The sequence below is a fragment of the Babylonia areolata genome, chromosome 32, assembly GCF_041734735.1.
Source record: "Babylonia areolata isolate BAREFJ2019XMU chromosome 32, ASM4173473v1, whole genome shotgun sequence".
NCBI classification, from domain to species: Eukaryota; Metazoa; Mollusca; class Gastropoda; order Neogastropoda; family Buccinidae; genus Babylonia; species Babylonia areolata.
Window position 1 is genome coordinate 5,236,541 of NC_134907.1, and position 11,702 is coordinate 5,248,242.

Sequence of the window (11,702 nt, forward strand, 5' to 3'; positions counted from 1 at the left end):
CTCCTGTATAATTAAACACATCGGTGTGCCACAATGACTCAGATAGTGTGCCCCCCCCCCCCCCCTCCTGTATAATTAAACACATCGGTGTGCCACAATGACTCAGATAGTGTGCACCCCCCCACCCCTGTATAATTAAACACATCAGTGTGCCACAATGACTCAGATAGTGTGCCCCCCACCTGTATAATTAAACACAGTGTGCCACAATGACTCAGATAGTGTGCCCCCCCCCTCCCTGTATAATTAAACACATCAATGTGCCACAATGACTCAGATAGTGTGCCCCCCCCCCCCCTCCCCCCCCTGTATAATTAAACACATCAGTGTGCCACAATGACTCAGATAGTATGCCCCCCTCCCCCTTGCATAATGAAACACAGTGTGCCACAGTGACTCAGATAGTGTGCCCACCCCCCCATCCCTGTATAATTAAACAGTGTGCCACAATGACTCAGATAGTGTGCCCCCCCTCCTGTATAATTGAACACAGTGTGCCACACTGACCCAGTTAGTGCACCCCCCCCCCCCCCCCCCCCCCCCCGTATAACTAAACACATCAATGTGCCACAATGACTCAGATAGTGTGCCCCCTCCCCTTCCCCCCTCCCTGTATAATTAAACACATCAGTGTGCCACAATAACCCAGATAATGTGCCCCCCCTCCCCCCCCCCCCCCCCCCGATTTTAAACACATCAATGTGCCACATTGACCCAGATAGTGTGCCCCCACGCCCCCCTGTATAATTAAACCCATCAGTGTGCCACAGTGACTCTGATAGTGTGCCCCCCCCCCCCCCTTTCCCCCAGTATAATTAAACCCATCAGTGTGCCACATTGACTCAGATAGGTAGGCCATCCCAACTGACCAGCTTCCCTACTTAGTGTGGCTTCCTCCCCCACCAGTTCATGCAAACCTTTGTTTCTTGTTGTTTCACCTCTTTCTGGGTTTTTTTTTCCATGGGTTTTCTTTCAAGTTTATTCTGGTACCTGATAATACTCACTTGCTTGTGCCAAAGTGTATATTGTTGACTTACTCCATGCTCTCTTTCTAGGGTGTAGTTTGAAATCCACGCTTTCTTGCTTGCTGGTGTTGTTTTCTCTTCCCGTCCCCCTGAAGTGTCGTTTGGCGTGAGGAACGTCAGGGGGTTGCAGCTAGCCAAGCCAAAGATGGGTCTAGTCGGTGCGTCAGTGTGCTCCTGTGTTGTCCGCTAGGTCACTAGTCCCTAGTTGGTGCACCTAACCACGCGTTCAGATCTAGTCAGCGTTTCGCAACACAAACTGCTGGTGTCTAGTTGTTTGGATTTGAAGGATGTTGTTCTGTTGTCGTGTACTTTTTGGTGTCTGAGATCGGTTTTTGTCAGATGCACGGAGTGTACACACCTGGACGGCTGTGTTGGAAGGGGGATAACTGAAACTGGCACCCTCCCCTGTCCCTTGTCTGTCTGTCTGTCTGTCTGTCCTGTTGCTTGTTGTTGACCTGCTGGGTGGATTCACCGATGATGTTCGGCTCTCTTCACTGTGTCTGTCTGGAGAAGGTTAGGTGTCAGCATGGCTTTGTGTTTTTGGAATAAATCACTGCTTGAAAGAGAATCATTTGTTGATAATCTCTTGGAATTGCTGAACTATTGAAAATCATCCGTTGAAAATCTGTCAGAATTGCTGAACTATCAAGAATTGTACATTGAAAATCTGTTGGAATTGTTAAACTGTCAAGAATTCTCTGTTGAAAGTCCATTGGAATAGTTGAACTGTCAGAATGTATCGACTGGTCAGTGTTTCTGCAAAGGATTATTTGAAAATCAATAAGAATTTTTTAACATTGGGGTAAAACTTACTTGGGTTTTTTTTTTGTATTTTTCTGTGGGTTGGTATTTGTAGATAGGAGTAATGGTGCAAAAGAAGAAATGTGTTTGAATAAATCTGTGAAAAAATAAAGAACAGACATAGGAAATAAAGATGTGTGAATAGTTGCAAGCTGTGGCCTTGTGTAACTGTGCATGACAACAGAGTTGAAAAGCTGTAAAGCAGGAAACATTGTCAGATTCAAGAAAAGAAAAACGATGAGACATAAGATAAAATAAACAGGAATAAATGTGTTGGATGAAAAACAAACTGCATAATTCGATAACCACAACTTTTGTTGCAGAACCAGAAATTTAGACTTTAAATAAAAGAAAAAATAAACAAGAAAACTAAAGAGAACAAAACTGTTTTTTAAAAGCCCAATTGCTGGAAAGAAAGTCAACAAAGGTTCACTTGACTGTTCACCACACAGAAGCGGTGTTTAGAGTCGGAGGCTGTTGTGATAGCGGTGTGTGTTTGTGATGATGTCCCATGTTTTGCACTCAACAAGAGATTGTTGTCCTTGGGGACACCAGTCTGACAGGTCTTTACCACACAGTATTACCTTCAGTGCTCGGATACTTAACTACCCATGGGGTTTGGGTGAACAGTGATGGCCATAGCTCCATCTATTTGCCGTCTTCCGTTAGTGTGTGTGTGAGAGAGAGAGAGAGTGAACAAGTGAATGTACAGAAGTGTATCTGACTGGGGAATGAGTATTCCATATTTTACGAGACATAATTTGCAAAAAAAAAAAAAAAAAAAGCTGTTTTTTTGTTTTGTTTTTTTCTCTTTGTATTTTTTCTGTACATACATATGAACAAGTTTGGGTTTTGCCTCTAGCTGAACCAAACCTTCAAAATCCATGGTCTTCCCAAGCAAGGACTAGACAAGCAGATAGCTGTAGAGTAGTTGGACTGTAAATAATATGTAGTAGTTCTGTAGTTTAGTTTTGTACATAGTCACATTTCATGTGCCAAATTTATACATTGTTTGAATGTACTATTATTATACCTTTTTTTTATGTTTTCGTTGATAAAGTCAGCAAAACCATGACCTTTCTTTACTAAAACAAGACATCCTCACTAAAATGTTGTATCAGTGTCTGGGTATTGCAAATACACCAACTCTCTCACTGTGTTAAAAATAAGTGATGTGATCAAAGAAAAAAAACAAACAGGCACACACAAAAAAAACCCAAGGTTAATCAGTCCTGTCATTTACCCAAGGACTAAAGACAGAGAGTAATCTGTAAGCACAGAAATCAAACTAAAGTGATGTTTAAGTCGTGTTTTTGTTTCTAATCAACCCCTGTGGATGTACAGTACTGTACAAATTTTGTTCCAAATTTAATCCTTTTGAAACAAGTCAATCAACAACTCTGTACTGTTTTAACAAACCATGAAGCAGCATTTCTATAAAAGTGACAGTTTTTATTAACAAAAGTATATAATGAAACGCAAAATTTTTATTCCAAATGTCTTAAATTTGTATGCGAATTGTGCATTTGTTTAAAAATGAGGAAATTGTCTTCCATGTGTTAAATACAACAGCGAAAATCTGAAGTGTGTTGTAGGTCTGTGGCCATTTGAGAACAAAAATTGTTGCATATTGTTGTATATTGCAGTGTCCCTGTGTGCATTACACTGGACTTATCTTTTTTCTTCTACTTTTCTTTTCTTTTTCTTTTTCTTTTGTTTTACCCTCATTTGTGACAAACAATGAAATTGAAGAATCAAAAAGAATGTTCCTTTGTGTTTTAGAGACCTCCCTACTGTGGGTTGATGATTGAGGGGAAACCATTTTGAAACTCATGACATTAACCATGGGTTGTACAAAAATAGCAGTCAGTTCATTACAGCTCTGACACCTTAAAACTGAAAGGCTTGATATTTTCCTGATCCTCAAGAAGTGCTGATTTCTATTAAAAATGGTGTAGCTGCTGACAAGTTGTTTTTTTGTGGGTTTTTTTTTTCCCTCCAAGCAGAAAGCGGAGTTGAATTTCCTGCCCAGTACAGCATCACCCACACATGGGGGGGCCATTCTTTTTGTGTTTTTGTGTGTGTGTGTGTGTTTTGGTTTTTTCTTTCTTTTATTGTCCGCCTGGGTTGAAATGGCAGACTGTGCATCGTGCTGTTAGAGGATTGGATCCCAACTGCACTGTCTTGATGGCGCTGAAACTACAACATATTGCTGAGGACTGTTTTGTACAGGAATATTTGTACCTTGTTCACAGTGCATTTTATGCCCATGGTTTTTTTTCCGCCATTTGTTTTCCTTATTTGTTTTTCTCCTGATCACTCTGCAAGCAGCAGATTTTTAAGTCAAGAAATTGTAGTAATGATTTTGTTCTTGGTGGGGTTTTTTTTGTACATAGGCATTTGTGTGTGCATTTTTTGATTCCCCCCCCCAACCCCCCAACCCCCGCCTGCCCGACCCCCCCCCCCCCACCCCAATCCCCCCTTACCCTTCACAACCCTGGTTCACAGCGCTTTGGCAAAATAAGTGTTGTCCAGTCCCACAGCCAAATTGACATAAACCTTTCATACTTACCTTCAGTTTTATTTTAACTGTATATGTAGAGTTTGGATAAAACGTCTGAGCTGAAAAATCAAAAAAGGTGTAACTTATCTGTGCTGTAAGATATAAAGCTTTTCATGTTGTCCATTCATAGTCAAGTGGAAAAACAACTACTGGTCAATTTTCATGTGTAGCCAGAATAAGACCATGTGCATTTTGGATGTCGCTCTTTTTTCTTTTTCTTTTTTGTAGAGCGTCAAATTTTCATTATGAATTATGCTGTTGACTTTAATAATGAAAGCTGTTTGACCTTTTTTCCTTTTTTTTTTTTTTCCCCCTTCAATTCTCTCTTCTCGAAGTGCCTGACCCATTTGCAAATCTTGTTTGATCAGAAAATTCAGGGTTTCTGCACTTTGTTATAACCATCACCCATGTTCAGTGAAGTAATTGATTGATTGATAATTGATTGACTGGTCGATCAGATTTGGTGTAGCCTTGGGTTTATGTTATTGTGGTGCATTTGAATGGTTGATGATGGAGGGGTTTTGTTTTGTTTGTTTTTTAGTCAGTCATCATCATGAATCCTTCACTTCAGTACTTGAGTTCAGTACAATACTACAACACAATCCAATGCAACGCAATGCAGTACAATACAATGTAGTATTATGCATTCACTAAGTTCACATTGACTACACTTGTATATATTTCAGAATTTGAAGGCTGCAGCATTGAAAAAATTGTCCTCTCATTCACGTTTTGAGTTAAAGAACATTCACAGACATAGCAGAGTGCGACCATGGTTGCCTGTTGTCTTTTTTTTTATATTTCAGACGGTTGGTTTCCTCCCATTTTTGCTGACCAACCTGTCAATGTACATATCTTGGGGATGGAAGTGTATGTTGTGGGTCTTAGACGTGTATGACATGACATATATGCTGAGTACTAGACAGCAATATCTTTGTGAGATTGTGTGTCTTCTACCGTCCTTCTTAGCTGTCTGTCTGCATATCTTCCCATTCTCATTTCACATCATTTTAACTTAGAGAATTACGTTGGTTTCAGTTGTGGTTTGTTGTAGTGTGTAGGGTTTGTTTCATTTGATGTACATGTATAAATTACGCATGCACTTGTTTTTAAAACTTTGATGTAAATTTTTTACTTTGGACAAAGACGGTTCTGTTGTAGAGAACGTTTGATGGAGAATAGAAGTTTCCAAAGCTCCATAGTGTGCTACTCTTTGTGTACTTGTCAGTTTGTTGAGGGTTTTGTTTTGGTTTTTAATTTGGTATCGTGTCAGCCTCACTAGGCATTGAAAAATACCAGCCCCCTCAATCCCTAACCCCCTTACACGCACACACCCTTTTCCTCCTCTGTTTAATGTCTCATGATGTTCAACTTGGCTTTCATCCTGGTTGTGTCAGCATACATATGTCCATGATTAGCATGTTGGTTGAGGAAGGTTTATTTGTTATTCCAGGAAGCTTACTCACACACTTCATGCCCGAGACCAGAGGTTGTTTGTGTGCGTGTGATTCCAGATTTGGTTAACCTATCAACAAAAGCTGAGTTTTGATAATAAAGAAAGAAAGAAAATAACCCAGTAACAAAATTTATCGTCTGTTTCTCAGTCTGTCTTTTGGCCCATGAAAAAAAACAAAAACCCTGGCGTTTGAACTGTTCTGTCATGTGCTTTCAAATCCTGTTCAGCTAGTACCCACATCATATTATCCAGAAGGAGTTGATGTTTCTTTCTTTCTTTTGTTTTTGTTTGTTTATTTTGTTGTTGTTTTTTAGGGGTCTTGGTTCTTTTTTTATTTGTTTGTGGAGTCTGTTGAAGATGAATGGTTTGTGTTCCACATGACTATAGATGAGTGGTGTCTAGTCAATACTTTGCTGCTGTACTCATCACCACGGGGTTACTTGTTTAATCAGGGCTGGAACTTGGGGGGTGTGTTTCACATTGGATTACACTGCTGCCATTTTTGTAGATAAGATTTGTACATGGTCATGGTTCATGTAAACTCTTTACAGTTTTCTCTTCATGGTTCATGTAAATTCTTTACAGTTTTCTCTTCATGGTTCATGTAAATTCTTTACAGTTATCAGTCATCCCCTCATATTAGTATCACTCCCTTCATGTTTTCATCACTCCTACCTTTCGTCAATTTCTCCTTTTTTTTTTTTCATTATGCCCATGACTCCTTTTCTCTTCCTCTTGGTCTTCCTGCTCTATTAGCTGTTTGTAGCGGATTGTTATTCTGTTGTCCTATAAACTGCCCGTTCTGTTTACAGTGGATTGTTTTTGTCCCAAAACGGATCCTATTCTGTTTATAATGGATTGTTATCCTGTAAACTGACTGCCCCCTTTGTCATGGATTGTATTGTGTTATGTACCATTTTATATGTTGTCGCCCCCCTTTTCTACCGTGCGTACTTCTTTGTCGATGGATGCCATTGTCTCTCTCTCACCTTCGTGTGTACATGTCAGAAATCTTTAATTGGTATTTGCTGCCCTGCCCTGCTTTTTGGTTGTATGTACCTAGCCGACATGATGCTTTCCACACTGTTCTACTCAACATTCCACAACCAGAGTGTATCTTTCTGTCCTGACAAAAACATATTCTTTGTTGCTTCTGTTAGGCATGGCCAGCCAGGTTTATTTTCCAGATTGTGTGTGTGTGTGTGTGTGTGTATATATATATATATATATATATATATATATATATATATATACACATATATGAATATATATATGAATATATCAATACATGTAGAAGCCGATATATTATGTGCATGCCCTGACAATTGTATTTTGAATGCTTCTGGTTGGGTTCTTTGACCTGTGTTTTTTCTGTCATTCCAGTCCTTTGAAATAACCACAGTGGTCCCACTCCACACCCTTTCTTTCAAATCCATGTCGTGTTTTTTGGGTTGTTTTTTTTTTTCCCCTGTATTTTTGTGGTTTTGAATGTGTAGAGTAGACAAGTGCCATCTCTTCTGTCTCCATTGTTGTCTTTGTCATTGCTCCCTCCCAGTCCCCCACACACCCATCCCAGTATATTTTTTTTTAAACCCTTCAATAAATGTCCCTAATTGTACAGCTAACCCCCAAATTGTAAGAATGACTTGGTTCAACACAAGGCAGTACTGAGCAATACCAGACAGCTCTGTACAGAGAGAGCCTGGCTTGTGCAACACATTAAGGCAGACCTTGAACAACAGTTGACCCCCATGGGCCACCCCCTTTCTCTTGAAACATTTTGTTCTCAACATTGTGTCATAATTGTGAGATGCCAAAACCTCCCCACAGAAGTTTAGGTGGTGATACTATGTGCAGACAGAGTGACCATCAGTTTTGTGGCCGACATATGCAGTGGTTTGTTTGGGGTAGAATGCACACCTGGTTTTTTTTGTTTTTTTTTTGTGAAGTGTGGTGAAATATTGGGAAGAAAATCCTGAAAGCAATAACAACCAACAAGAACTGTTTTGGGGGGGAATTTTTCTGTCGTTCATTTTTTCACTTCTGACTCTAGTCTTTGACTTGTGCAATAACTACTTTACACATGCTTTTTTTTTTCTTTTCCTTAACATGGTTTTACAGTATTTTTAAAGGTATCTTGCATGTTCTTGTGTCACAATGGGAAAGAAAATTAGAATTAGTTTGGTGGGTAAAAAAAAAAAAAAAAGGGTGGTGGGGGTAAGAGTCAGCTTCTATACATTGATGTGCATGCACATGTTCAAGAGCACACTCACACACACGCACACAGAACAGTCAATTGTGAAATTTCATTAGAATGTGGATTTTGCTGCTGCTTTTTTTCTTTTCTTTTTTTTTTTAACATGTGCAGTTGCATGTTAAAGTCCAGTTTGCATTTATTTTAATTTCAACATTTTCTGACACATACAAGCAAATATCTACATTCAGTTTCCAAATTACAGGGGAATCGATAACGCTGCAGGCATTGTTGCCCAAATGGTAATATCTAGTCCATCTCTATTTTTCTAGTCATTGCATTTTTTCCTCTCTATATAACGTAGACTGTGTTGTCCCTGTGTTGTAACAGTTTGAATTTGTGTCTCTGGAAATGTTGGACTCACTTTCATATCACTTTGAGATTATGTTTTCCCCTTTATTTCAATCATTTCCATGTTGTGCAATTTTGTCCCTGTTTTTTTTTAATGTTCTAAAACAAATTCAGTGGAGTTTCATATCTTGATTTTCTAGTCGTTGCGCGTTCTTGTCATGTTTTATTTCACTGTTGAAATTCCTGTCATAATTTCAATTCAGCAAGATGTAATCTTTTTGTCTGTTGAATAAAAGATTCATTTTTATCACATTCGTTTCAAATGAATGAAATAATATATGGTTGCATGGGAGTGGGTATGTATACAAAATGTGTGTGTGTAATTGTTTGTGCACCATGCCACAACTGACTTGAACAAGCATATCATTAAACCGGTAAGCCATTTCTGATGAGTAAATATATCATAAATAACGTATGTATTCACACACACACACATGCACAAACATACACATCCATTTTTTTTTTAAACTCAAAATCGCACACACACACACACATTGAAACACAGAATCACACACACACACACACACTCAAAGGCACAAACATGCACATTTGTTGTTTTTTTAACTCAAAATCACACACACACTGAAACACAGAATCACATCTTAACAAACCACATAGGCACCACTACATACACCACTCCTGTCGTCAGATGTATACACCACTCCTGTCACCACTCCTGTCAGATGTATACACCACTCCTGTCATCACTCCTGTCGTCAGATGTATACACCACTCCTGTCATCAGATGTATACACCACTCCTGTCATCACTCCTGTCAGATGTATACACCACTCCTGTCATCACTCCTGTCGTCAGATGTATACACCACTCCTGTCATCACTCCTGTCGTCAGATGTATACACCACTCCTGTCATCAGATGTATACACCACTCCTGTCATCACTCCGGTAGTCAGATGTATACACCACTCCTGTCGTCAGATGTATACACCACTCCTGTCATCACTCCTGTCGTCAGATGTATACACCACTCCTGTCATCACTCCCGTCGTCAGATGTATACACCACTCCTGTCACCACTCCTGTCATCAGATGTATACACCACTCCTGTCATCAGATGTATACACCACTCGTGTCGTCAGATGTATACACAGCTCCTGTCATCAGATGTATACATCACTCCTGTCATCACTCCTGTCGTCAGATGTATACATCACTCCTGTCACCACTCCTGTCATCAGATGTATACACCACTCCTGTCACCACTCCTGTCATCAGATGTATACACCACTCGTGTCGTCAGATGTATACACAGCTCCTGTCATCAGATGTATACATCACTCCTGTCATCACTCCTGTCGTCAGATGTATACATCACTCCTGTCATCACTCCTGTCGTCAGATGTATACACCACTCCTGTCATCACTCCTGTCATCAGATGTATACACCACTCCTGTCATCACTCCTGTCGTCAGATGTATACACCACTCTGGTCATCAGATGTATACACCACTCATGTCATCACTCCTGTCATCAGATGTATACACCACTCCTGTCATCAGATGTATACACCACTCCTGTCATAACTCCTGTCGTCAGATGTATACACCACTCCTGTCATCAGATGTATACACCCTCCTGTCATCACTCACTGTCATCAGATGTATACATCACTCCTGTCATCACTCCTGTCGTCAGATGTATACACCACTCTGCATCACTCCTGTCATCAGATGTATACACACTCCTGTCCATCACTCCTGTCGTCAGATGTATACACCACTCCTGCCATCACTCCTGTCATCAGATGTATACACCCTCCTGTCATCAGATGTATACACACCCTGTCATCAGATATACATCACAGCGTCTCACTGTAGTAGAGTAAACACCCACTCCTGCTTCATAGACTTGCTATCAACAAACGTGACAGGCAACATGTAATTACCTCACCCACAGAGAAAACACTCGTTATCAATTATTCATTTTCTCACTGTTGTCAATGTATAATACGAACATCCTTCACAAATCAATGCTTTCCAATTATAAAAAGTAAAATAAAATAAATCAATTATACACCACTCCGATGTCATCACTCGATGTGCTCAATGTTAACTTTTCAACCTAATCAATAAATGTATGACCCAACAGGTTCATTGACAAGAAGAGTATGACATACACTCCGTTTTAATGTATAACAAAAATGTGAAGAATTCATCATACGTCAGATGTACTTCAGACCACTTCGTGCACTTTCATCCTGATCATAGATGATAAAACACTGAGTGCTCATCAATTGTCATATCAGATGATAACACAGTTGCTGGATCAACCTATCTATTCTAAGATGATATCACCACTGCTGCCATCACTCCTTGCTCAGATGTATACACCAAATTCTGTCATCAGATGTATACACCACTCGTGTCATCACTCCTGTCGTCAGATGTATACACCACTCGTGTCATCACTCTGTCATCAGATGTATACACCGCTCCTGTCATCAGATGTATACACCACTCGTGTCATCACTCCTGTCATCAGATGTATACACCGCTCCTGTCATCAGATGTATACACCACTCCTGTCATCAGATGTATACACCACTCGTGTCATCACTCCTGTCGTCAGATGTATACACCACTCGTGTCATCACTCCTGTCATCAGATGTATACACCGCTCCTGTCATCAGATGTATACACCACTCGTGTCATCACTCCTGTCATCAGATGTATACACCACTCCTGTCATCACTCCTGTCATCAGATGTATACACCACTCCTGTCATCACTCCTGTCATCAGATGTATACACCACTCCTGTCATCAGATGTATACACCACTCCTGTCATCAGATGTATACACCGCTCCTGTCATCAGATGTATACACAGCTCCTGTCATCAGATGTATACATCACTCCTGTCATCACTCCTGTCGTCAGATGTATACACCACTCCTGTCATCACTCCTGTAGTCAGATGTATACACCACTCCTGTCATCACTCCTGTCATCAGATGTATACACCACTCCTGCCATCACTCCTGTCGTCAGATGTATACACCACTCCTGTCATCAGATGTATACATCACTCCTGTCATCACTCCTGTCGTCAGATGTATACACCACTCCTGTCATCACTCCTGTCATCAGATGTATACACCACTCGTGTCATCACTCCTGTCGTCAGATGTATACACCACTCCTGTCATCAGATGTATACACCACTCGTGTCATCACTCCTGTCGTCAGATGCATACACCACTCGTGTCATCACTCCTGTCATCAGATGTA